Here is a 24,535-nt window from a genome sequence, read left to right as displayed (position 1 = left end):
CACTAAGCAACATTCCCCACCTTTTTTTTTTTTTTTGGTATCAGGGATTGAACTCAGGAGTACTCAACCACTGAGCCATATCCCCAGCCCTATTTTGTATTTTACTTACAAACAGGGAGGGTCTCGATGAGTTGCTTAGTGCCTCATAGTTGCTGAGGCTGGCTTTGAACTCGAAATTCTCCTGCCTCAGCCTCCCAAGTCACTGGGATTACAGGTGTGTGCCACCATGCCTGGCTTCCCAACCCTTTTTATTTTTTATTTTGAGACAAGAGTCTCACTAAGTTGCTTAGGGCCTCACTAAGTTGCTGAAGCTGGCCTTGATCTTGCAATCCTCTTGCCTCAGCCTCCTAAATTTCTGGGATTACAGGTGTGTACCTCTATGCCCAGCTATGTGTTATCTGATTTAATCCTCGTGGGCATTCCTTGTGTAGTTGGCATTATAATAAGTCCAAATTGTCAGGTGAAATCTTGAGTCCCATAATTGTGTTACCACCTGTATTAGTCCATTTTCCTTTGCTATAACAAAATGTCTGAGTCTGGTATATATATAAAGAACAGAGGTATATTTAGCTCAGTTTTGGAGCTGAAAAACCAAGATCAGCCTGCCCCATCTATTGAGTTTCTTAGTACGGTTCCCCATGGCTATGTCACAACATGGCAAAACAATGAAATGGGAACCACTGAAATACAGAAGGGGCCAAAATACATGAGGTAGCCTCACAAAAACCCACTCTCTTGAGAACTCACTCCTCAAGCTCAGCATTAATCCCTTCCAAGTGTGATGCTCTGGTTACTTAACAGCCTCCCACTAGGCCCTATCTCTTAAAACTTCCACCCCCTCTCAACATCACCACAGTGGGGACCAAGCTTCCAGTATGAGAAACTTTTAGGAACAAACCATATCCAAACCACAGCATCACTCACCCCAAATCCCTCAGAGTAAATGAAAGAGCCAGGATTTGAACCAAGGACCAAGTGATGTCAAGGTTCCCACTGTGACCTACCCCAGCACTCAACTCCACAGCTGCCATCTCCCACCATACTCACTGTGACTAGTGAAAAGTCACCATTTGGTCTGCACAGGATTTTATGCATAATGTGTGGATTGTAGTGTCTATTCCATGAAATATGTGGTTTACTGAGCAAAACACTAAGTGGGAACTATTTTCAATTAAGATTGTACATGCACCAAAAGATACCGACAACTGTGACTCGCTAAACACAGTACCAAAGGACTTTGTGTGACTCGTGTTCCATAATGATGATGGAACCTCCCCCTCCCCACCACACACACTAATAGTAATGACAGCTACATAATAACCTGGTGAAATAGCATAAGGTTGTGTCTTGACCCTTGTCTAGTGCTCTGCGCAAACTCTAACAAGATGGCCAGAGAAAGACTTCTAGAGACTGATGCATTTGTGAAAAGTCACTGAGGTGGGGAGGGAAGACCTGAGTTGCTGGGGGGAAGGCAATTCCTCAAAATCTTCATCTGATCATTCAATAATCAACTTCTCAGTTGACTCTTTTGTACCAGACTAGATGATTCTGGGGACACACCAGGGGACTAAGACAGACAGGGCCCATCTTCGTGGAGTTTATTCCAATAGGGGAAGACTTCAACCTGTTCACAACACTAGAGGAAAGCTTTTTTCACCCAGCTGGAAAGGGTTTATCTTTGACTCCTCTGTGTGCTGGCAGGTTCCCAATAAACTCTGATCTCCTTCTGTCTGGAATGTCCTACCCTCCAAATTTCCAATGACTGAAATAATCACTGTAATTTATAAGACATTGTCAGTTGTCATATGCATCCCAATTTCAGAGAAGCTAAAATAGTATGCATCTTAGAATCTGGAAAGCAATATAATGCCTGCCTCATAGGATTATCAAGAAGATTAAACAAGTTTAAATTTGCACTGTGCCTAGAACAAGGTCTTCCACATAGTAAATGCTATGTACGTGCTTATTTGTCAAGTTAAAAGTGCAAAAAGGCCTCACCTAAAAACACGAAGGAGAGGCCACCATCGTCCCTTTCTACAGCTAAGGATCCTGAGGTTTGCAGAGGCTAAATGGCTTGCTCAAGATTATAAGGCATCTGAACCCAGAAAAATACTCTTTCTGTTTCCTGAGTCCATGGTCTAAGCCTTCATGCACTCTCTCCCCCACATTACACTCTAAGGTGGACATGTGAAGCGCTTGATCTCTTGTGATTGTGTAACAAGCCCTCCTCTGAGGCTTCAAGACAATTTTCTATTCCCTTTCTCAGAAAAGTCATCCCAACTCCCTTCCTTTTTTCTCTTACTCTGTATCCATTTAAAGAGAAATGCACCCATGTGTTGGCATCTGCCTCTATGCACACTACAAAGCTTTGAAATAGGCTGGGAGGGGCATTCTCCTCTCTCAGGGTCCCGCCAGATCACTGCCTTAAGAACAGTCTCACAGCACGGATACAATGCAGATTCACTCCTTGGAGACTTGAAGGCCTGTAAATGTTAAATCAACAGAGAGCTTGGCCATGCCTCCAAAAGACACAATCGCTAAAAAGTGGCCTCGGCTCGGCAAAGAGCCCAAGACAGAGAGCAAAGTGAGTTTCCTGTGGAAGAAGCTCTTCAAGAAACTTTCAAGCTGGGATGGAAACAAGAAAGCAAAACTGGAGCTGGAGGAGCCTCGCAGGGCCTAATCCGTCTGGTAAATACAACAAACGAACCAAATTAGTGTGCTGAGGCCCAAAGAGACACACTCTTCTTGGAACACAAAATTTCTAAAACTACCCAGGTCAAACCAAAACCAAACTTTCTATAAATATTTCCTACCCAAATTTCTAAAATAGAGTATAGAGAGGTCAGCAAGGTCTATGTGCTAAATGGAACCAGCTCAAGCACTCAGGAAGGCATGAGCTTTCATTATCATCATTATCACCACCACCACCACTACCACCACCATCATCATCAACATAAGAACATAAGATCCACCCTCTTAACAGATTTTTAAGTATACAACACAATATTATAATCTATAGGCATAATCTTATACAGCAGATCTCTAGAACTGACTTATCTCCTATAAATTGAAATGTTGCACCCATTGATAAGCAACTCTTCATTTTCCCCTCTTCCTAATCCCTGAAAACCCTCATTCTCTCTGAGTTTGACTATGTTAGATACGCCATGTATGAACTCATGCAGTGTTTGTCCTTCCGTCACTGGCTTATGTCATTTACCTGATTTCCTCCAGGTTTATCTATACTGACACACACTGTAGGATTTCCTTCTTTTTCAGACTGAATAATATTCCATTATGTATCTATCACACTTTCTTTATCCATTCACCCATCAATGGACATTTAGGTTATTTCCACATCTTGGCTAGTGTGACCAGGGCTTTAATGAACATGAGAGCACTAATTCCTCTTTGAGATTCTGACCGAAGTTCTTTTGAATGAATACTCAAAAATGGTACAGCTGGATTGTATCTTAGTTCTATTTTTAATTTTTTGAGGACCCTTCCTACTGTTTTCCACAATGGCTACACCATTTTGCATTTCCATCAACAGTGCACAAAGGTACCAATTTCTCCACATCCTCACCTCTACTTGTTGTATGTTGTTTTATTGATAATAGCCATCCTGACAGGTATGAGGTGATATCGCATTGTGGCTCTCATTTGCATTTTCCCTGATGATTAATGTTATTGAGCATCTTTTCATATACCTGTCATCCATTTGTATGTCTCCTGTGGAGAAATATCTATTCAAGTCCTTTAGCCCATTTTTTAAATCCAATTATTGAATTTTGCTATTGGTTTTTAGGAACTCTGTATATATTTGGAATAATATCATCTGAAGGCAAAATAGTCCCAGAATGCCCTGATGCCAACAGGAAGACACAAGCTTCCATCATTGTGCCATTAATGCAGGTTCACATTCTGGCAAAACTTGGTTCAAATACTGATTTCTATCTCCTACTATCTATGGACCCTCATACAAGTTGATTAACCTTTCTGGGCCCATTTGCTTATTTATAAAATGGGAATGATGTGCACTCTTCCTAGGACTGTGGGGGGAAGATTAACTCATTTTGTCCCACTTTCCTGGAAGTAGAGCACCTCTGAAAACTTAAATATAGTATATAATACATAAAACAATTGAATAATAGCAAGAATTATTAATTGATTATAATATTAATTAACACAATAATATATAAGCTCTAGAATATTATTCCATCCCACTTTAATGCATCTGTGTCAATTTCATTGAAATATTCACAGAATTAAACACCTGGGACTTAATGGGTTAAGAGGTATTTAAAGCCCACAGTGTAGAGAGTCAGCCCATGAGAAACATTATATATGATATGGCAGTGTCAATGCCATTCTAAGAAGATGCATTTTGACTTACCATGAAATTTCTTATTAAAGTCTCATGAAGGAGCTTCCCACAGCAGGTTGTTTCACCCCTTTATAGACTGAGAAACTGAATTTTTAACTACTTCCACACTCATCTCCACTAGATTTTTCTTAGGGTCAAAGTGTTAGGAAGGATTTACCTGGCTACACACATATTCACATATAATGTACAGATGCCTACAATTATGAAAGACATCCTTAGGCAATTTGCAAGTTGAATTTGTTTCATTTCACTCAAAGCATGAAGTGAAAAGGGAATTATCCATCCAGGAAGAATTGCAGGGGAAACAGCAGGGGTCCCCAGAAATTCTCCCAACATCTTCAGTGGAAGAACACTAAATTCAAGAATTTAGCATCTGCCCAACAAAGGAATATTATGCAAGGCATTAAAATGATGGCTGTAAAATCCATGAAACAACATGGAGAAATGTAGAGTGGAAAAAAATCAAGTTACAGAATTGAATGTACAGAATGTTTTCAGCAGGAACAGAAAAAAGTGAAAGGAAGCACATGGGAATGAGTGGTAACTGTTACAACACAATAGTGCAATTGTGGATAATGACTTTTTGTTTTTTTTCAAAGTTGATTTAACATGGAATTTTTTTTTACCTGGGAATTGAACCCAGAGACTCTCTACCAATGAGCTATATCCTCAGATCTTTTTATTCTTTATTTTGAAATAAGCTCCCATTAAGTTGCTTAGGGCCTCACTAATTTCCTGAGGCTGACCTCAAACTTGTAATCCTCCTGTATCAGCACCCCCACCCCAAGTCACTGGGATTACAGGCATGCACCATTACACCTGGTTTAACATGGAATTTAACTTACACAATGTAATATTCATTAAAATCATATATTCTGGAATGTATGACTTTAACCTCAACTCCATCATGAATAGCTGTATGAGCTCCACAAGTGCTTTATCTTCTGTGTCTTCAGAATCTTTATTTGTAAACTGGTGACAATTACATCATGAACCCATCAGGATGTTAAGAAGATGAGATCAAATATGAACAATGCTTTGGACCATATCAGACACCTACCAAGTGTTCAATTAATGTTAACTGGCTATTCATAAGAAAAAGCAGAAATCTCACTCCTCATCAGTGGCAATTGGCCAATATTGGCTGCTATCTATTGATTCTTTTCAGTTCTCACTTCTGCTGAAGGTGGAGGAGAAAAAACTGCATTCAGAGCAACAGGCTTGGGCTCAATTAATGATGCATATTTCTGGTTGACCCTGGGACTTGGTTTCTTCTCCTGCAAAATGAGGGAACAGGATTGTGGTACCTCTGCCTTGGCATTTTACTCTCTATAGAGGTATGTGGTGCCTTCCAATCTACTACTGGAAGTTCCATGCTCTTTGAATCAATTTGAATCTTTGAATCAAAGAAAGCTCAAATAAATTAATGAGAAAAGAAGTACATCAAAGGAAAAATAGGCAAAAGCCTTGGAAAGGCAATTTTCCAAAGAAATACAAATGGCCAAACTAAAAATGAGGCAACCGCCCAGTAACTGAAATAAACATATTAAAATAATAAGTCATCTATCAAATTTGCAGGCTTTTTCAATCATTATTCTCTGGCTGGCAAATATGGAGAAAAGCTGCTCTCTTATACTGCTTCTGAGCTCTAAATGATCCTCCTGGAAACCAAGTTCATGATATTTATGCTAAGAGCCACAAGATTGATATGGTTTGGATATGAGGCGTCCCCCAAAAGCTCACCTGTGAGACAATGCAAGAAGTTTCAGAGGAGAAATGATTGGATTGTGAGAGTCTTAACCCAATCAGAGAATTAATTCCTGATGGGATTAACTGAGTGGTGACTAGAAGGAGGTGGGGTGTGTCTGGAGGAAGTGATTCATTGGGGGTGTGACTATGGGGTATATATTTTGTATCTGGAGCTGGAATTTCTCTCTCTGCTTCCAGATGTGAGCTGCTTCCTTCTGCCATATTCACCCACCATGGTGTTCTGCCTTACCTCGACCCCAGAGGAATGGAGCTGGCCTCCTATGGACTAAGACCTCTGAAACCATGAGCCCTCAAATAAACTTTTCCTCCTTACAGTTGTTGTTCTAGTCAGATCTTTTAGTCACAGCAGAAAAAAAAACTGACTAAAACAAAATGTTGGCGACCTTTGACTTGGTATCTTCCTCTATAGGAATTTAACTAAAAAAGATAATTAAGAATGTTTATAAGTATTTATCAGTAAGGGCATTTTCTTCTCTGCATTATTTAAAATAGCAAAAACTGGGAATCAATCTAAATGTCTAGAAAGAAATGATTGGTTCAATAAACTATAATTATATATCAAAACACCATGTGGACATGAAAAGACATGGTATAAGACATGGTATTGGGGAACATTTAACGGTCAGAAAAATATGTCATTAATTGAATTAAAATGGACCAATTTGCATCATCTTGGGCTGGTTCTCCAGCTGTGGCACCTGAAGCATGTATTCATAAGGAAGTGACTGACTGAGAGTGTGCTTTAGGGAAGTAAGGCACAAGAAAGAGCCAAAAAAGAGCATGCATTGGGAGTGATGGTGAGCAGGATGCTCCTTCTTCCACCCCTCCATCCTTCCTTGACTTGTGTATTCTGTCTCCCTGGGACACACCATCATATAACACCCATGGTTTAAGATACAACTCAATCTATAGGATGCTGCCTTATTCTTATAGGATATCATGCCTAAACTGGTCTCTCCACTACACTTCCAAAAGGCTGTTCCAATCAGTCCAGCAGCTTTGGGATGTTCATATATAAAAGAATTTCAGTGGATTCCATATATCTGCTTACTATCATATCTCCTTTGACATGAAATGGACCTTGGTCCAAGATAATGTGGTATGCCATGTCAGGAGATCAGAATGATCTGATCCCTAGTGTAGTGGTACTGCTGAGATGCTGCAGGCAGTGTCTGATTCTTAAATATGTGTTAACCCCAGTTAGAACAAACTGTTTCCCATTTCAAGCTGGAAGAGGTCTGCGCTATAAAGAGCTGAGCAAGGGTCTCTCTTTCTGCAGGTTGAGCAATGACAATGTGTCAATAACTTAGCCTCAGGGAAAAGGAAGTCCTATGGTTGGGATCATACATAGCTCTCTTCTCTGCCATCATGGTGACTCCATTTATTAAGCTATTGTGCAGGAAATAAACACAGGTGTTTTAGTCAGCTATTTTTTTGTCTCTGTGACCAAAAGAACAATATAGAGGAAAAAACGTTTTTTTTGGCTCACAGTTTCAGAGGTTCAGTCCATTGTCAGCTGACTCCATATCTCTGGTCCCTAGCTGAGGCAGAACATCATGGCAGAAAGGAGTGGCCAAGGAAATCAGCTCAGGACATGACACCCAGGAAGCAAAGAGAGGGCTCCCCTCTCCATATCAAAATACAAGCCTGAAAGGCATAACCTCAGTGACCTGCTTCCTTCAGCCACATCCTACCTGCCTGCAGTTACTGCCTTATTAATCCAAATCAGTGGATAAATCTGCTGATTAAGGTTATACTTTTCATAATCTGATAATTTCATTTCTGAAACATTCTTGCATTGTCTCACACATGAGCTTTTGGGGGATACCTCATATCTAATCCATAACAATGAGGGTTTCTGCATGGATTAGTATACATATTTCTTGGCTTTATTTATGGAGAGGGTCTACAATAATCCCACTCCAGTGGCAAAGAGCATACTTAGTGCCAACCTTTAAACCCCATTCTCTAATAAAAGAAATTAGGACCCCTTGCAAAGTGGTTGGTTCTAGTGCCAAGGCAGGGAAAAATACAAGATGAGCCTGTAACACCTTGTAGTGCCAGAAAACAAGGAAGTACTCAAAAAGGATGTTGACATGTCAAAAAAAAAATGGAATCTGGATAAAAAATTATGGTACACTCAGACAATGGAATCTTATTCAACACTAAAAAGAAATGAGCTGTCAGCCCATAAGTCATGAAGGAATCTTAAATGCATATTACTAAGTTAAAGAAGCCAATCTGAAAAGACTCATACTGTGTGACTACAACTACATGTCACTCTGGAGAAGGCAAATATATGGAGGAAATAAAAATATCAGTGGTTTCTAGGGATAGGAGGGAAGAATGAATAAGCAAAGCTCAAAGCATTTTTAGAGCAGCAAAACTATTCCGTCTGATACTATAATGTTGAATACATGTCATAATACATTTGCCCAAACTCATAAAATGTGAAACATCAAGAGTTAACCCCAGCCAGGCACAATGGCGCATACCTGTAATCCCAGCAGCTGAGCAGGCTGAGGCAGGAGGATCAAGAATTCAAAGCCAGCCTCAGAAAAAGCAAGGTGCTAAGCAACTCAGTGAGACCCTGTCTCTAAATAAAATACAAAATATGGCTGGGGATGTGGCTCAGTGGTCGAGTGCCCTGAGTTCAATCCCCAGTACCAAAAAAAAGTGAACCCCAATATAAATTATTGACTTTGGAAAATAATGGTGTGTCAGTACAGATTCACCCATTTCAATGCATGTATCACTCTGGTAGGGGATGTTGATAATGGGGGGATGAGATTGTACATGTTTTGGGGGCAGAAACTATTTAGGAAATCTCTGTACCTTCCACTGAACTTTGCTCTTAGCCTAAAATTGCTCTAAAATATAAATTTCGTTGAATAAAGGAATAAAGGAATAGGGTCCAACCTAAAGGAGTTCCTAATTGTCAAAGCCAGAAAACTTTTGGAAATAAAATGATGATAGTATTGGATTTAACCCATAAAATAAAAATATATAATTCTACTTAATAAATGTAGAAGGAAGGCAGGAAATAGAAAATCATTGTTCGGGGGCTGAGGTTGTGGCTCAGTGGTAGAGCACTCACCTAGCATGTGGGATATCCTGGGTTCAATCCTCAGCACCACATAAAAATAAATAAAATAAATGTATTGTGTACAAATAAAAAATAAATATTTTTTAAAAAGAAAATCATTGTTGGGCAAAATCTATTATACTAATTGCTGCAAACAAGATCTACCAAGGAATGATAAAATAAGCACATGACAGTTTGAAGAGGCACAGGATTTGCATAGTCTCAAATTATCTCCTCCAAGATAATTAGTTAACTACAAAGGGAAGGGAAGAAATTTTAGAAACCACCTTAACCAAGTGATGAAGGTGAACATCACCAGTAAAAAGACATACTGATATCATGAACCTTTGATCGGGTGCATGGAGGACATAACTCATTTCTTTGGTGTTTCACCAAAAATGTATAACCTCATTCCAAGCCTGAGAAAACACCAGACAAACTCAAATTTAGGGTATTCACACACACACATACACACACAAAAAAATAATTAATCAGTATTCCTCAAAAGAGGCAAGATCATAAAAAACTGAGGAATTCTTAAAAATTAGAGATTAAAAATAAATAACAACTATGGGCTGGGGTTGTGGCTCAGTGGTGGAACACTTGCCTTGCACATGTGAGGCACTGGGTTCATCCTCAGCACCACATAAAAATAAAGGCAAAAGTAAATAAACAAATAAATAAATGTGGGGTTTATGAAACAGAAAACGGAGACCTTAGTGGAAAACCAATGAAATTCAAATAAAGTCTATAGTTTAGTTCATAGTATTGTGTCCATGTTAGTTTCCTGGGGTTATTGGTTATATAATGTTAACATTAAGATAAACTGGGAAAGAAATGAAAAGGTACTCTATATACTATTTTGCAACTATTCTATGTCTAAAGTTGTTCAGAATGGAAGTTTTAAAAAAACAAAACAAAAAATAAAATACATTTTATAATTTTAAACAGAGAGAGAGAGAAAGAGGGAGAGAGAGAGAATAGACCCAAATCATGCAAATTTCTCTTAGTATTATCTAAGCTCAAACAAGATAAATAACACAGGTAGAAAAATAAAAACTTATGTCCACTCCTTAAACCAAACAGAAGTATATTTAGAGCTTCCTCGTGCTGTGTTGTTCTGTTAGCATGGATAATTGGAAATTGACTGTGTTTAGAAATGATGCCCAGTTTCTCTCTTTGGGTACCACAGAAGACAAGTTCCCAGGGCAATGGCCTATGATATTGAATTCAACAGTAATTAAGTTAATGTATCCTATCTTGTGTGTAGAGATGGAATTCAGGTGGTACAAATCTTTTGTTGAACTCAAATTCAATAGTCATGTACATTTCCCCTATTTGTGGTGTATCCAAAGGTTGTAGGCAAATTATAAAAGGTGATACATTATAATTATATTCTTATGAAGGTTGAGTATTTTCACTCGGTGCGAGCCTTCCATGGGGCACTCTTTCATTTGCACAAAGGAAAATGTTCAGGTGAGAAAACGTCAGCACATTACAAATGGAGCAGAGACCTGTGGCTTTTGCCTGCCCAGTATTCTTTTTTCTTCTGCTAAATATGCCATCTCCTCCCCTCTCAGCCTATATGAATCAGGTGCCCACAGAGCTAGGCTCAGGGACCCAGCTGCCCAAAGAGCACAGTCAGCCCACAGCTGCTACAGGTTTGCATCTATGGATTCAGCAAGGCTCAAATCAAAAATATTCAAATTATTTTTTTCCAAGAAAGTTCGAGAAAGTAAAACCTGATTTTTTCATGCACCAAGCACACACTAAATCCACACAAATGAAGAAATGCGCAGGCACACCCTGCAGCAGCCTCCTGGAGAGAGAGAGAGCCTCAGTCTCTCTCCAGCACTCACTGGAGCAGTGTTTGCCTCAAGTCTGTGTATTTAGGCTTACCAGATTGTGTATGTACTGACCACATATAGACCTTTTTTCTTACTATTATTCTCTAAACAATACTGTATCACAATTATTTACATACCGTTTACATTTAATGAGGTATTATAACTAATCTAGAAATTACTTAAAGCATCAGGAGGATGTGTACAGTTTATGTGCAAACACTATGCCATTTTATATAAGAACTCAACAATTTGCAAATCTTACCTCATCCCAGAGCAGACGAGTATCCCACCTTCCCCAGGTGGTGTTACACATTTGAAACCTCTAATGCAGACTGAATTTTTTCTTAGCTCTAAAATAACACACACACACACACACACACACACACACACACACACACATATATATATATATATATATATATATATATTTTTTTTTTTAATGAGTAAAAGAGAGGGAGAAAGACTTTCAGAGTCTGGGGTTAAACTTCAAGGTTTATTGCAACAGGAGAGGCAGCCAGATTACAAGTGGCCATGGCTGTGTTTTGTGTAGTCATGGATTCTGATACCCATAGAGGTCCAGAAACCAATCTCCTGCGAATGCTGAGGAACATCTGGAATCTCTCCAACAGTAGTCATTCACTCAGGACTTGAGTCTGGCTGATGAGGTGCAATTCTAGAGCTTTTGTTGGGATTATTCAGAACAAGAAAGTCTCTGTTCAATGATGACACTAAGGTGACCAGAGTTAGGGTGGCCATCTTGCCATTCTTGGAAGTGAACCTGACTGAGGCCCACAGGTGGGAAAGCAGAGCCCAGAAGGAGGGCCCTGGAGCAGCCCTGGACATTTGTCAGCACATCCCTTCTTTCTTTATTTTGTTTGTTTTTCTTTCCTTAAGCCACTTTAATTGGGTTTCTAACACTTACTAATATAGTAAACCATTACAAATAAAGAATTCTAGACCAAGAAAAAAGGCTTTTATTTGAAGTTTCTAAATGTACCCACTCTATTATGCCATTATAATTCTGATCTTTGTAACTACATCCCCTAGTATTCCCCCTCACTCAGACTCAACATCATTTCCAAATGTCACCTCTTCCCAGAGCAGACAAATGTCCCACCTGCCTCCTTCCCCAGGTGTCTGTCACATTTGAAACCTCTGTAACTCAGACTGAATTTTCTTTCAACTCTGAAATAAATAGTATTACTTTAAAGATGAGGAAAAGATGGAGAGAAAGACTTGAGTGGTCTGGGTTAAACTTGGAGGTTTATCCTAACAGGAGGGGCAGCCAGAATACAAGTGGCCAAGGCTGTGTTTTAGTGCCAGCCACCACCAACTCCCAGGCTCAGTTACCTTGGGCAAAGCACCTAATGGCACAGGACTTACCAATATGTGGAGGTTATACTGATGGGGAAGGAACTTTTTTCCTCTAATGGTGTTTAAATCACATCAAATCGTCTTCCAGAAGGTTCCAGGAGAAAGCCAATCTTCCACTGTACAGCACTAGATTATCTTGCTGAGACTGAGTGCCACGTTCTGATCAGACCTTAACAGTAGACTCTCCCTCCCCTGTTAACCAGTCTCCAAAGGGCAAGACTATCTACTGTGAACAACAAAAAAACAATAACAAAAAGGAAATAGCATATATTCCCTGTGCACTTACCACATGCCAGGCACTAAAGTAGACATGCTTCAGGCAATATCTTCAGTCCTCAGAGCAATCCTTTGCTGTAGGTCACCTGAATCTCCTTTGTTAAAAAAGGACAAGTTCAAAGAGGTTAAGTAACTTAACTGAGATTCTACTGCAAGGAAATGGCAGCATTTATGTTCTTCCCCAGGTCTGAAAGGCTCCTTTCCTCTATGCCATGTTCCTCTGCAGAGAAACTTCTGTGCATTCTCAACTTCCAATTTGACCAGAAAAGCCACAAACAGGCAGGCTGGTATTTCAGTCGGTGTCATTGGAGGTGGCCTAGAGCAATGGGGAGAGGAGACAGAACGCTCCACACCTCTCGCCTGGCATTCCAGATAAAACACCAATGCCAAACACTTTGTATCTAACAATGATGAATGAAAAGTTTTAATTTACAATATGTCCAAAGGGGCTCATCCTAACACTACTGATAATCAAGAGAAAACCCAGAATTCTCCCCCTGGGAGTGGGGGGGGGATTACTAGGATGGAGATCCTGCCCTAAAAATAAATATTTACTATTGTGTATATATATGAAACAGTATCAAGAAAAATGTAGAAAACAAAAGAATAACATCAAAAAAGAATAACAAAATGATTTTTGATCACTTACTATGTGCAGATAAAGTGACCAGCGCATCATGCATTACTTCACTAAGTCCTCAACTATAACTCTGAGGTAGATGTTAATATTTATCTCCATTTTTGGGGTGAGGAAATATGAGACTCAGGTTAAGTAAAATGCCCATTCAACTGGAACCCATTTTAGAAGACAGAAAATTTGAGTCAAGTGACTTCTCTTTTAGAAGCTATTTTTACTGTATGAAAATATAAGTATGAACATATATATTCAGTAACCATGTAGAGATGCCTATATGTGCTAGGCCTTTTTTTTTTTTTAGTTCTGGGATACAGAATTAACAAAAAGAAGCAGGTAATATTTCTCATGGACGTTGCCTTCCGGTAGAACAGTTGAAGGAGGAGATAGACAGATGTAGCTGGTAGAGATAAGGATAGTGACTAAAACCAATCAGGGCAAAAGGATAGGGAGTGGGTGGGAAGGGAGCTAGTTTAATTATGGTCACCTGGAAAGGCTTTGGGGGGAAGGTAACTTTTGAGTAGAATAAGGAGAGTCCAAGCATTCAGCTGAACTGGGGCCAGGGGTGGAAGTGGGGGTGCTTCAAGATATTACGTGGAAGGTGCTGAGGAAGGACTCACCTGTGTGTTGCAGAACAGTAAGAACAAGGTAGTGGAAGGGTAGGTTAACAAGGTAGGTCAGAAGGGTAGGGGTGGGGGAGATCCTGAAGGACTCCACAGTCCTGGCAAGGCCCTTGGATTCCATGAAGTGGGAGAAACCGTCGTAGGATTGGAGCAGAGGAGGACATGATCTGACAGGTTTTAGAAGGATTGTTCTGGCTGCTGTGGGGAGAATAGACCCACAAGGCAGGCGAGCAGCAGTGGTAAGAATTGATAGGGTTCTGGGTATCATTCAAAAACATAGTTGACACAATTTTCTCATGGTTTGGATGTTACACTTGGGGGTGGAAAAAGATGAATCAAAGATGACTCCAAAGGAAGATCTACTGTAAAGGGTGAAGAGGAAACATACAAAAAATGTTTTAAGTATAGAGTATTTTTCTGTAAAATATTTGAATATATAGTGAATTCTATATCATTAAGTTAAAGTGATAGAAATAATCATGGATATATTCAGTAAAATAGTGCAGTCACTATGAAAAACAATATGACAATTCCTAATAAAAAATTAAAAGAACAGAACTACCATATTACCCAGCAATTCTGCTTCTAGGTGAATACCCCAAAAGAATTGAAAATAGGGACTCAAACACTTCTTTGTACACCCATACAAAGCAGCATTACTCATCATAACCAAAAGGTGGAAGCAACACAAATGTATATTGATAGATAAACATATAAACAAAAGATGGCATATACACAGAAGAGAACAATAGTCAGACTTAAATTGCGCCATATGCTTCAGCAAGGATGAACCTTGAAGACATGGTGCTGAGTGAAAGAAGCCCATCACAAAAGGGGCAAATGTCGCATGTCACTGGTATGAGGTTCCTGGCATAGTGCAATTTGTATAGACAGAAAGTAGAGTGGTTGCTGACAATGGGTGGGAGAGAGGAGCCTGGGAAGTTAGTGGGTTCAGAGTTTAAATTCAAGAAAATGAAAACAATCCTGGAGATTGATGTTGTTGATGATTGCACAAAAACGTGAATATATATCCTGAGACACTTTTTGAATGCTTAAAGTGGTTAAAATGGTAAATTTTATGTTGTGTACATTCTATCACTATTTAAAATAAATATATATACATACATACATATTCACAATTAAGCATATTTTTTACTCCTGTTTCCTGAAGCATCATGAGGAATAAAGAAAAAAAAAAGAATCTCAGGATTTGTCAGTCAAAAGGAAAAGGGGTTTTGACAGATAAATGGAAACACTAAGTGTAGTAGATACACACAATAGAATATTATTTAGCCTCACAAAGAAAGGAAAGTCTGCCATGCACTACTACATAGATGAACTCTGAGGACATTATACTAGGGAAGCAAGCCAGTCCCCAAGAGACAATAATTGTATGGTTCCATTTACATGAAGCACATAGAGTAGTCAAATTTATACAGACAGAAAGTAGGGTGGTGGTTGCCAGGAACACGTGAAGGAGTGGGGGATTATCTTTTAATAGGTACAGAAATTTAGTTGTCAAGATCAAGATGTTCTGGAGATTGCAGGTGATGATTGCACAACAATATGAATGTATATAATCCCAATGAACTATATACTTAGAAATGGCTAACGTGAGAAGCATTATGTTATGTGGATTTGATCACAATAAAAAATTGTGTTAATTCATAGCCACATCTCCACCAACCCGAGGCAGAGCCTTGGTTTGGTGACAGATGCAGGACTCCTCCCACACCAATTGTAAACTGCCCTAGAAGCCTTCAGTGCACTGGGGCAGGAAAGTCTGGGGAGAAGCTCTTGGCTTCTTTCTGACAGCTCAGGTATCTCAAAGAGAAACAGTGACAGAGTGCTAATATATGGTGTGTTGTTCAAGTATCTATTACAAGAACAAATGACGGGTTCTATTCCAATCTAATGAAGCAGTGATCATGAAACACACTTTTCAAGCTATAAAACATCCCTTCTCATTGCAGGATCCCCAGGGGGAGGTTGCAGAATAGATGGGAGTTAATATCTGAAGATTAAATAACACGATAGCACACTTGATATGTTTGACCTACTTTTCGAAAAGGGATGAAGGGTTTTTTTTTTTTCAGTTTTACTCATCACCTTGTAATAAACAGCCACTCTAACAGGATGGTGGGACGAGAAGAGAAGCATGTGGGTATCCACTGACTACAAGAACCATATGAAATGTGGGGTGAACACCCAAAGAGGAGGAACACCTCAAAGTGGGCTGACAGAACCTCAGCAGGGACTCAGCATGTCCTGGGATTCTCCCTTCAGGACACAGGAGAGGAAATGGCTTCCTGCTTTATCATTACTCAACTGGAGGAGACAGCTCACAACGACAGCCTGCTACCCAAATACACACCCTCCTTCTTGTGGGCCTAAAAGGGACCAAACTCAAAATATATGAAGTGGGTAAACCCTCTTAAGGGCACTCATCCATCTACAGATGGGCAAATTGGTCCCAAAGAAGTCTGACCCGAGGTCAAACAGCAAGCATATCTGAGAAAGCCAGGTCCTTTGAGTACCTGTTTGGGCAAAGGAAAAGACATCTCAATGTTGAAATTAAAAGGAATAAGGAACAAGTGACCTCTTCAGACACAAGGTCACTGGGTTCCTGTGAATCCCAGTATTTTTTTATGTAACTCACAATTTCTTACAGAAAATAAATTAAGACCTGTACACTTTTCTCCATGTGCTAATGCACTGTTGTGTGCATTGGAGAAACCATGTGTGCCCATCTGAGAAATTTTGCTGGTTCCAAGTTGTCAGAATCTAAATGATTGGCTTTCAGGTCTATCTTACAAATCACCACATACTCACCCCAACCCTTCCTAGCACAGTCCCTTTCACACTCTACCAATCTCACTGCACCCCTCTCTACCACATGTCCCTGTTCCGTTTTCTTCATAACTGATGTCACCAATTTTCTCATTTATTCATCTACTGGCTAGCTGCTGTGTTCCCAGTATTTAAAATAGCATCTCTTACATAGGCTCGTCCTCTGTGGTTGTTGACTGACTTGGCTTGAAATTGAAGACCTTCCACAAGGTGATTCCCAAAGGACCCCTGTGACGCTGTCTTCTCTACGTAGAACAACTTGAATACAATTCTGCCAGTGGGCAAAGAGTTGGGGCACAGGAACCTCTTAAGACCTTATTATTTTTTAGAATTGTTTGATGTCTGCCTATGTCTATTTGCCACTGGCAGACGCTGTCATTTACAAGAAAAGACAATGAGACAGCAGCATGTTCCATTACCCTGCAAGGCCATAATCCCATGCAAAATTGCACAATCTGGTCAAGCAGTTGAATCTCAACTCTTGGAATGGAAAGAAAAAGAGAGCTTTTTACACTCAAGAGCTAAGACTAAAATATGTAAAGAAAAATAACAACGTTGGCAGTAAGTATTGGCAGTTTCTCTGACAGCAAAATTCAATTAAAAAAAAAAATCAGGGCAGCTCTTCAAACTAGAGCCAGACTTCAGGAAATTAGGGTTTGTGATCAAGTGGGCACATTACAATTTCATAAAAAAATTGTCTTAGCTATTCCTCTGCTGTGGACTTTGCAAGATAATGATGCACTTAATGTTTCTGATTACGTTGCTAGGCAAATCGGGGACCATGGAATAATTGGAAAAGCAGGGACTGAAAAGTGTTCAGAAAAAAAAAAAAAAAAAACAGAGCCAACCCACAAGACTTATGTCCTAGGCTTCCAACTGGTCCAGCCCTTGAGGCCACTCCTAGGTCACTCACACTTTTACTGGGAATCCTTTCAGTCAAGTTCAACCAAAAGGGACAGAAAAGCCTGTGTTCGCTTCACCAAGCACTCTTCCATTTTCAAATAAGCAATGCTTTATTGTGTGACAAATGTCCTCATGGGTGAAATCGGCAGGGAGTCCCTTTCTCTGAGAGCAAAGCACCATGGTTCCTACCAAACCAAGATTATTCCAGGTTAAGACATTTCGCAGGAGAATTTAGGTTTTATCTCCTAGCCAGGAGACCTCATTCGTGTAAATCCAGAAATGCTTTGCTTTAAGAACACCAGCATCAAGAAGATCAGATCCCATGACTCAGAAATAGTACTAAGGCAGCCCAACTTTCTTTCATTTCACATGGGAGGCAACTGAGGCTCCAAGCCGTGCCCAAAGTGATTGGCCCAAGCCAAGCCAAGATCCCAGGTTTCTTACTCCCAGTTAGGGTGGTCAACTATCCCGGATTTCCCAGACTTGTACCCATTTTATTATTACAAAGCCCTTATGTGACTTCCAGTTTCTCATCTGGCATGTAAGGAATTTGGAAGTTGTCATTCTGTCCTAGCAGAAAGGTAAACAAACTGAAAAACAACCACCCATCTTCGATCTGTCATAGAAATAAAGCCACAGGTAAAATGACCACCCCCAAATTGGAGTCCCAGACAAGGGAGAAAAAAAAAAATAACAATTGTCCAAAGCAGAAGCTCATGAATAGACACTCTTTGGCCACCAGTGCAGGGATGAGAAAGCCTGAACTACACTTCACTCATTGCTAGAGGCTCAGACAAGGCTGAGAGTTATAAATTCCAGGGGCCCAGTTTTAGGGAGGCACTCACACTTGTGTCAGTTTTACCACCCGGATCTTACAGAGTTCTCAAAAAGAAGATGGGATAATGATCCCCTCATGCTGCTAGCAGAAAGATGGGGGAAGTGGCCACTTTGAAATACACCAGAGCACTCTGTTCTTTTATTATTCGGTACTTGCAATTTAACCCAGGGGCACTTTACAACTACACCCAGCCTTCTTTTTTTTTTTTAATTTTATTTTTCTCTTTTCCTGACATCCCCAGGGTTTTTTTTTTAATTTTGATAATTCTCATTGTATATATGTTAATACCTTTTACACTCATCCTCATAGTTCTTGGATACTGTGTACCCCCTTTTCTCAATCCCTTTTTCTCTTTGCTTTTCATTTCTGGAAGTTTCTATTTACATAGCCTCGTGTTCAGAGATTCTTTTCTCAGTTGTTCTAATTTACTACTTAGCCCTTGGAAGGCATTCTCCACTTCTGTCTCATGGTTTTTATCTCTAGAATTTCTGTTTGATTCTTAGAATTTCCATATTGCTTTTATATTACCCATTTGTTCTTGATTTCTCCATTAGAATCCTTCCTTACCATATAAATCACAGCTGTCCTAAATCCTGGTCTGGGAATTCCAACATTCCTGAAATATTTGACCTTGGTTCTGATGTTTGTTTGTTATCTCTCTTTAAGCTATCTTTTAGTTGCTTTTTTTTTTTTTTTTTTTTTTTGGCTTGGCTATACCTGATGGATGTACGGGGTAAAAAGAGTTATGATAAATAGGCATCTGTTCATATGGTGCAGGGTGTGAGGGAAAGGGAAGTGCTCTATAGGTCTGTGATTAACTTGCAGCCTTTTGGCAAGCTTGTGTCCCTGAACCATGGACTTCATAATTTTTCTTAGTATTTCCCTAATCCTTCTATGGGGCAGGATAGCTAGAGTGGGTTGGAGTTGGCTATTTCCCTCCCTCTGGCAAATAGACTCTGATAAAACCCCAGTAGGCCAGGCTCTGGTAAAATCATTTCTTTGGTAGGAGCCCTTGTTAAAAAGAACGGAATGTGCTGAGTGTGGTGATGCACACCTGTAATCCCAGCGGCTTGAGAGGCTGCGACAGGAGGATGGCCAACTCAAGACCAGCCTCAGCATCTTATTATCAAAACTAAAAGGAAGAAAGGCAATATTAAATTGCACACTGGAAATGTGCCAAGACAGTGGACATTAGGTATTTTTTTTACCAGAAAAAGCAATAATATGGGCTGATAAATATCAATTCACTATGTATGAAGATAACTACACAAACATCATGTTGTATACCTTAAATACGTCCAATAAAAAAGAACAAAGTTGGAGGATTGACACAACCCAACTTCAAGACTAACTATAAAAACGGTGTGGTATTAGTGAAAGAATAGACAAATAGATAAATGTAACAGAATAGAGAATCCATAAATAGATATACATAAATATAGGTAACTGATCTTAGACAAAGAAGCAAAGGTGATACAATGGAGAAAAGATTACCTTTTAAATCAATGATGCTGGAACAATTAGACACACTGGAAAAAAAATGAATCTAGATTCAGACTTTATGCCCTTCACAAAAATTAACTAAAATGGATCATATATTCAAATGTAAAACATAACACTACAAAACTCTTAGAAGAAAATCTGGATTATCGGGGAATAGTAATTCTTCATAGACGTGATACTCAAAGGCACGATCTGTGAAAGAAACAATTGATGATGTGGATTTCATCATAATTGAAGTTGTCTGTTCCATGAAAATACTATCAAGAGAACGAAAATACAAACTAGAAGAAAAATATTGCCAAAGATATATCTAATAAAAAATTTTCAACCAAAATACACAAAGAACTCTTAAAAATCAATAATAAGAACAACAGATTGAAAAATAACAAGAGACCTGAACAGATACCTCACATAAAAAAGATCTACAGATAGAAAATAAATATATGAAGAGAGGCATCAAATGTCATTAGGGAATTGAAAATTAAAACAACAATGATAAAACACCATACACCCATTAGAATGACCAAAATTTCTTTAAGAAGACTAACACCACCAAATACTGGTTAGGATACAAAGTTTCAGGAATTTTAATTAATTATTGGTGGTTCTGCAACCTTGAAAGAAAGTTTGACAATTTCCTACAAAACTAAACATGTTCTTGCCATGCCATTCAGCAATCATGCCCCTAGGTATTCAGTGAGTTGAAAACTTATATCCATATAAAAACCAGCACATGGATGTTTATAGCTGCCTTATTTATGATTGCCCAAACTTTGAAGCAATTGAGATGTCCTTCAGAAGGCAAATAGATAAATTAATTCATTTCCAGAGAATGAAATATTACTCATCACTAAAAAGAAACAAACTATCATGGTAGAAGCTTAAAAACAAAAACATTGATCACACAGAATTAGAAAGTAGATAGCGATCCCTAGAGGCTAGGAAGGGCTAGGGAGATGGGGATGGAGAGAAGGTGAATAATCGATGTCAAAATGCTCTTAGAGGAGAGAAAGTAGTTCTAGCGTCCTTTTGCACAGCAGGGTAATTACAGTCTACAACAATTAATCATATGTTTTCAAATAACTAGAGGGGAAGAGTTTGAAAGTTCCCAACACATAAAACTGATATTTGAGGAGATGGAAATGCTAATTACACTGATTCGATGGTTACACACTATATACATGTGTTTAACTATAATACTGTATCCCATAAATAAGTACAAATACTATGTCAATTAAATTAAAAGACAAATAAAAAGAATTAACATTTAAAAAAGAAATGAATGAAAAATCCATAAACATACACGAAGGAACCTTAAATGTCTATTAGTAAGTGAAAGAGACCTGTGTAGAAACGCTGCATACTGTGTGATCCCAACAATGTGGCACCCTGGGAAAAGTCCTGCTGTGGAGACAGGAAAAGTGTTCACCAAGGAATCTAAGGGAGGGAGGAGTGAGTCCATGGTACTCAAGAGAAGCAAAACCACTCTATATGATAGTACAATGGTGGATACACATCATCACTCGTCAAAACTCACAGAATATAAAACACCAGCAGCAAGCCCTGATCAAACTATGGACTTGGGGTGATAATGCTGTGTCAGTGTCGATTCATCAGTTGTAAGAAATCCCTACTCCCGTGGGGAATGTCCACAGTGGGGGAGGTTCTGAATGTGTAGGGGCAAGGGCTCTATGGGAACTCTTACTTTGGGCTCACTTGTGCTGTGAATCTAAAAATTGCTCTTAAAAATTTAATTTTTAAAAGATTCTAATCCCAGGGAAATACCTCAGTTCCAGGCAAACAGGGACAGTTGATCACCCTATGTTCCCAAGTTAGTGTAAATTCTGTTTATGCCTCACTCAGAAATGGGGGTAAAGAGCCTCCAGATGACTGCAGTGATCAATGGGAGAAACCAGCTTGATTTCAGATATTATCGTTCAAGAGAAGTCTTCTAAAAGGACATATCTATCTTTAAAATCCTTGTAAAACAAACATCTGAAAACAGATTTCTTAAATCCTGGGCTAAAATGAATAACACCAACGTGTCTGTCCTTGGCGATGTTCCAACCTCCCAGAAAAAAGCATCTCCCAAAATCAGTCTATTCACCTCCACACAAAATGATTTATAGATTATTTTGTACAAACCTTACTGAACTGAGGGGAAGAAAAAAGGAAGACTCACCTTCTAAAACATATGTTTTAAGACTTTTAGAGAAATCACATTTTGTCTGTTAAAAAGTCACCTCCCCTCACCTGAGAAGACCCAGATCCCTCAGGGCTGCACAGGTTAGATAAGGAGATGATGAAAGGGATTTGGAGAAAGAGAAGAAATGCCATGGGTATCCTTTGGCTGTGGAGAGACCAGTCCTGTGGAGTCAGGTGAGCACAGGAGGATCCCTGCTCTCTTCCAGGTCTGCCCCTTGATACCCTTTCCCCTGAAGTCGTGCACCCTGCCAGGCCCCTGGGAGCACTTTTCAAAATGTGATATCAAAGGGGTCCAAATGCCACTAGGCCCTTTCTTGTATGTGGAATGTTCCCTGGTTCTTTGTTGTGCTCTAGCAGGCATTCTCAATGATTGTGCCCAGAAAACCAAAATTAAGTCCATGCCGGAAACACCTAACAGGAGGTTGGTAATTATACTGATGAAAACAACATTTCTCATTCTTCAGCTTGCATCCAAATCACCTGGGATCCTGCAAACTGCAGGTTCTGATTCAGTGGGTCAGGGTGATGAGGTCTGGGATCCTGTTTTTGACAAGCTCCCAGGAGATGCCAATGCCGCTGCTCCAAGAAATGATGGGAACTGAAGCGTCTCATCCCAGGGACCACAAAATCCTCCATCCAGACAGGATTCCAGTTTTTCTGCACAACTGAACCCTTGTTCCTGGAGGCTAAGAAACATTGTCTCATGGCTTTAAAGACCTTCTGTTTGCTGACGACTCCCAGTTCACATCTCTTGTCTAGATGTCTCTGTCAGTTCCAGATTTATGAGTCCCACTACCTTAGTATCTCCCTGATGTCCCAAAGACACTCCAAATTAAGATGTCCAAGATTGAGCTGCAGAGCTATCCCACCAAAAAAGAACAAAATTTAAACAGCTAATCAACCAGCCAATCAAACTCTGCTGCACCATCAGCCTTCCCCAACCCATGGAAGGCAGTGCACTCTTCCAACTTCTCCCATCAACAACGTGGAATCCTTCTTCACTCTGTCATCGAGCTCTCTGGCTGTGCACAACTTCTCTGGCTACCACTCTGGCCTCATTCCTTATCACCTCCCACCTGGATTTCTGAAGTCCCTATTGATCTCCCTGCTTCTGCCCTTGATCCCAGGAGTGGGCTGAATGACTCCCCAGCAGTCATTTTCCCACACCCTCATCCTGTATCCTGTGATGATGACTTTATTTCAAAAGGGGACTTTACTACTGTAACTAAGTTGCAAGGATCCCTAGATGAGATCACCCAGGAGTCTGAAAAACCTAAATCCAGAGGCAAATGTCCTTTGAAGACCCAAGCAGAAGGAAATTTGAGACAGAGAAGGGCAGACCATGTGATAAGAAAAGCAGAAATTAGAAATATACAGCCACAAACCAAGGGATTCTAGCCCAGAGACACTGTAAAAGGTTGATCTTATGAGTCTGTTTGACTGGGCCACAGTTGCCCAGATATTTGATCAAAACTTATTCTGTGTGTCTGTGTGGGTTCTTTCCTAATGAGAGTAACGTCTGAACCAGTAGATCGAGTAAAGCAGATTGCTGTTCCTAACGTGAGTGAGCCTCAGCCAATCAGTTGAATATAACAAAAAACAGAAAACAATAAGGGGTACTGCTACATCGATGTTCATAGCAGCACAATTCACAACAGCTAGACTGTGGAACCAACCTAGATGCCCTTCAATAGATGAATGGATTAAAAATGTGGCATTTATACACAATGGAGTATTACTCAGCACAAAAAAAAATGACAAAATCATGGCATTTGCAGGGAAATGAATGGCATTAGAGCAGATTATGCTAAGTGAAGCTAGCCAATCCCTAAAATACAAATGCCAAATGTCTTCTTTGATATAAGGAGAGCAACTAAGAACAGAGCAGGGAGGAAGAGCATGAGAAGAAGATTGCCATTAAACAGGGGGACAAGAGGTGGGAGGGAAAGGGAAAGAGAAGGGAAATTGCATGGAAATGGAAGGAAACCCTCATCGTTATACAAAATTACATATAAGAGGAAGTGAGGGGAAAGGGAAAAAAACAAGGGAGAGAAATGAATTACAGTAGATGGGGTAGAGAGAGAATATGAGAGGGGAGGGGAGGGGAGGGGAGGGGGGATAGTAGAGGATAGAAAAGGCAGCAGAATACAACAGACACTAGTATGGCAGTATGTAAAACAGTGGATGTGTAACCAATGTGATTCTGCAATCTGTATACAGGGTAAAAATGGGAGTTCATA

The sequence above is a fragment of the Urocitellus parryii genome, chromosome 1, assembly GCF_045843805.1.
Source record: "Urocitellus parryii isolate mUroPar1 chromosome 1, mUroPar1.hap1, whole genome shotgun sequence".
NCBI classification, from domain to species: Eukaryota; Metazoa; Chordata; class Mammalia; order Rodentia; family Sciuridae; genus Urocitellus; species Urocitellus parryii.
This window is presented reverse-complemented; position numbering follows the sequence as displayed.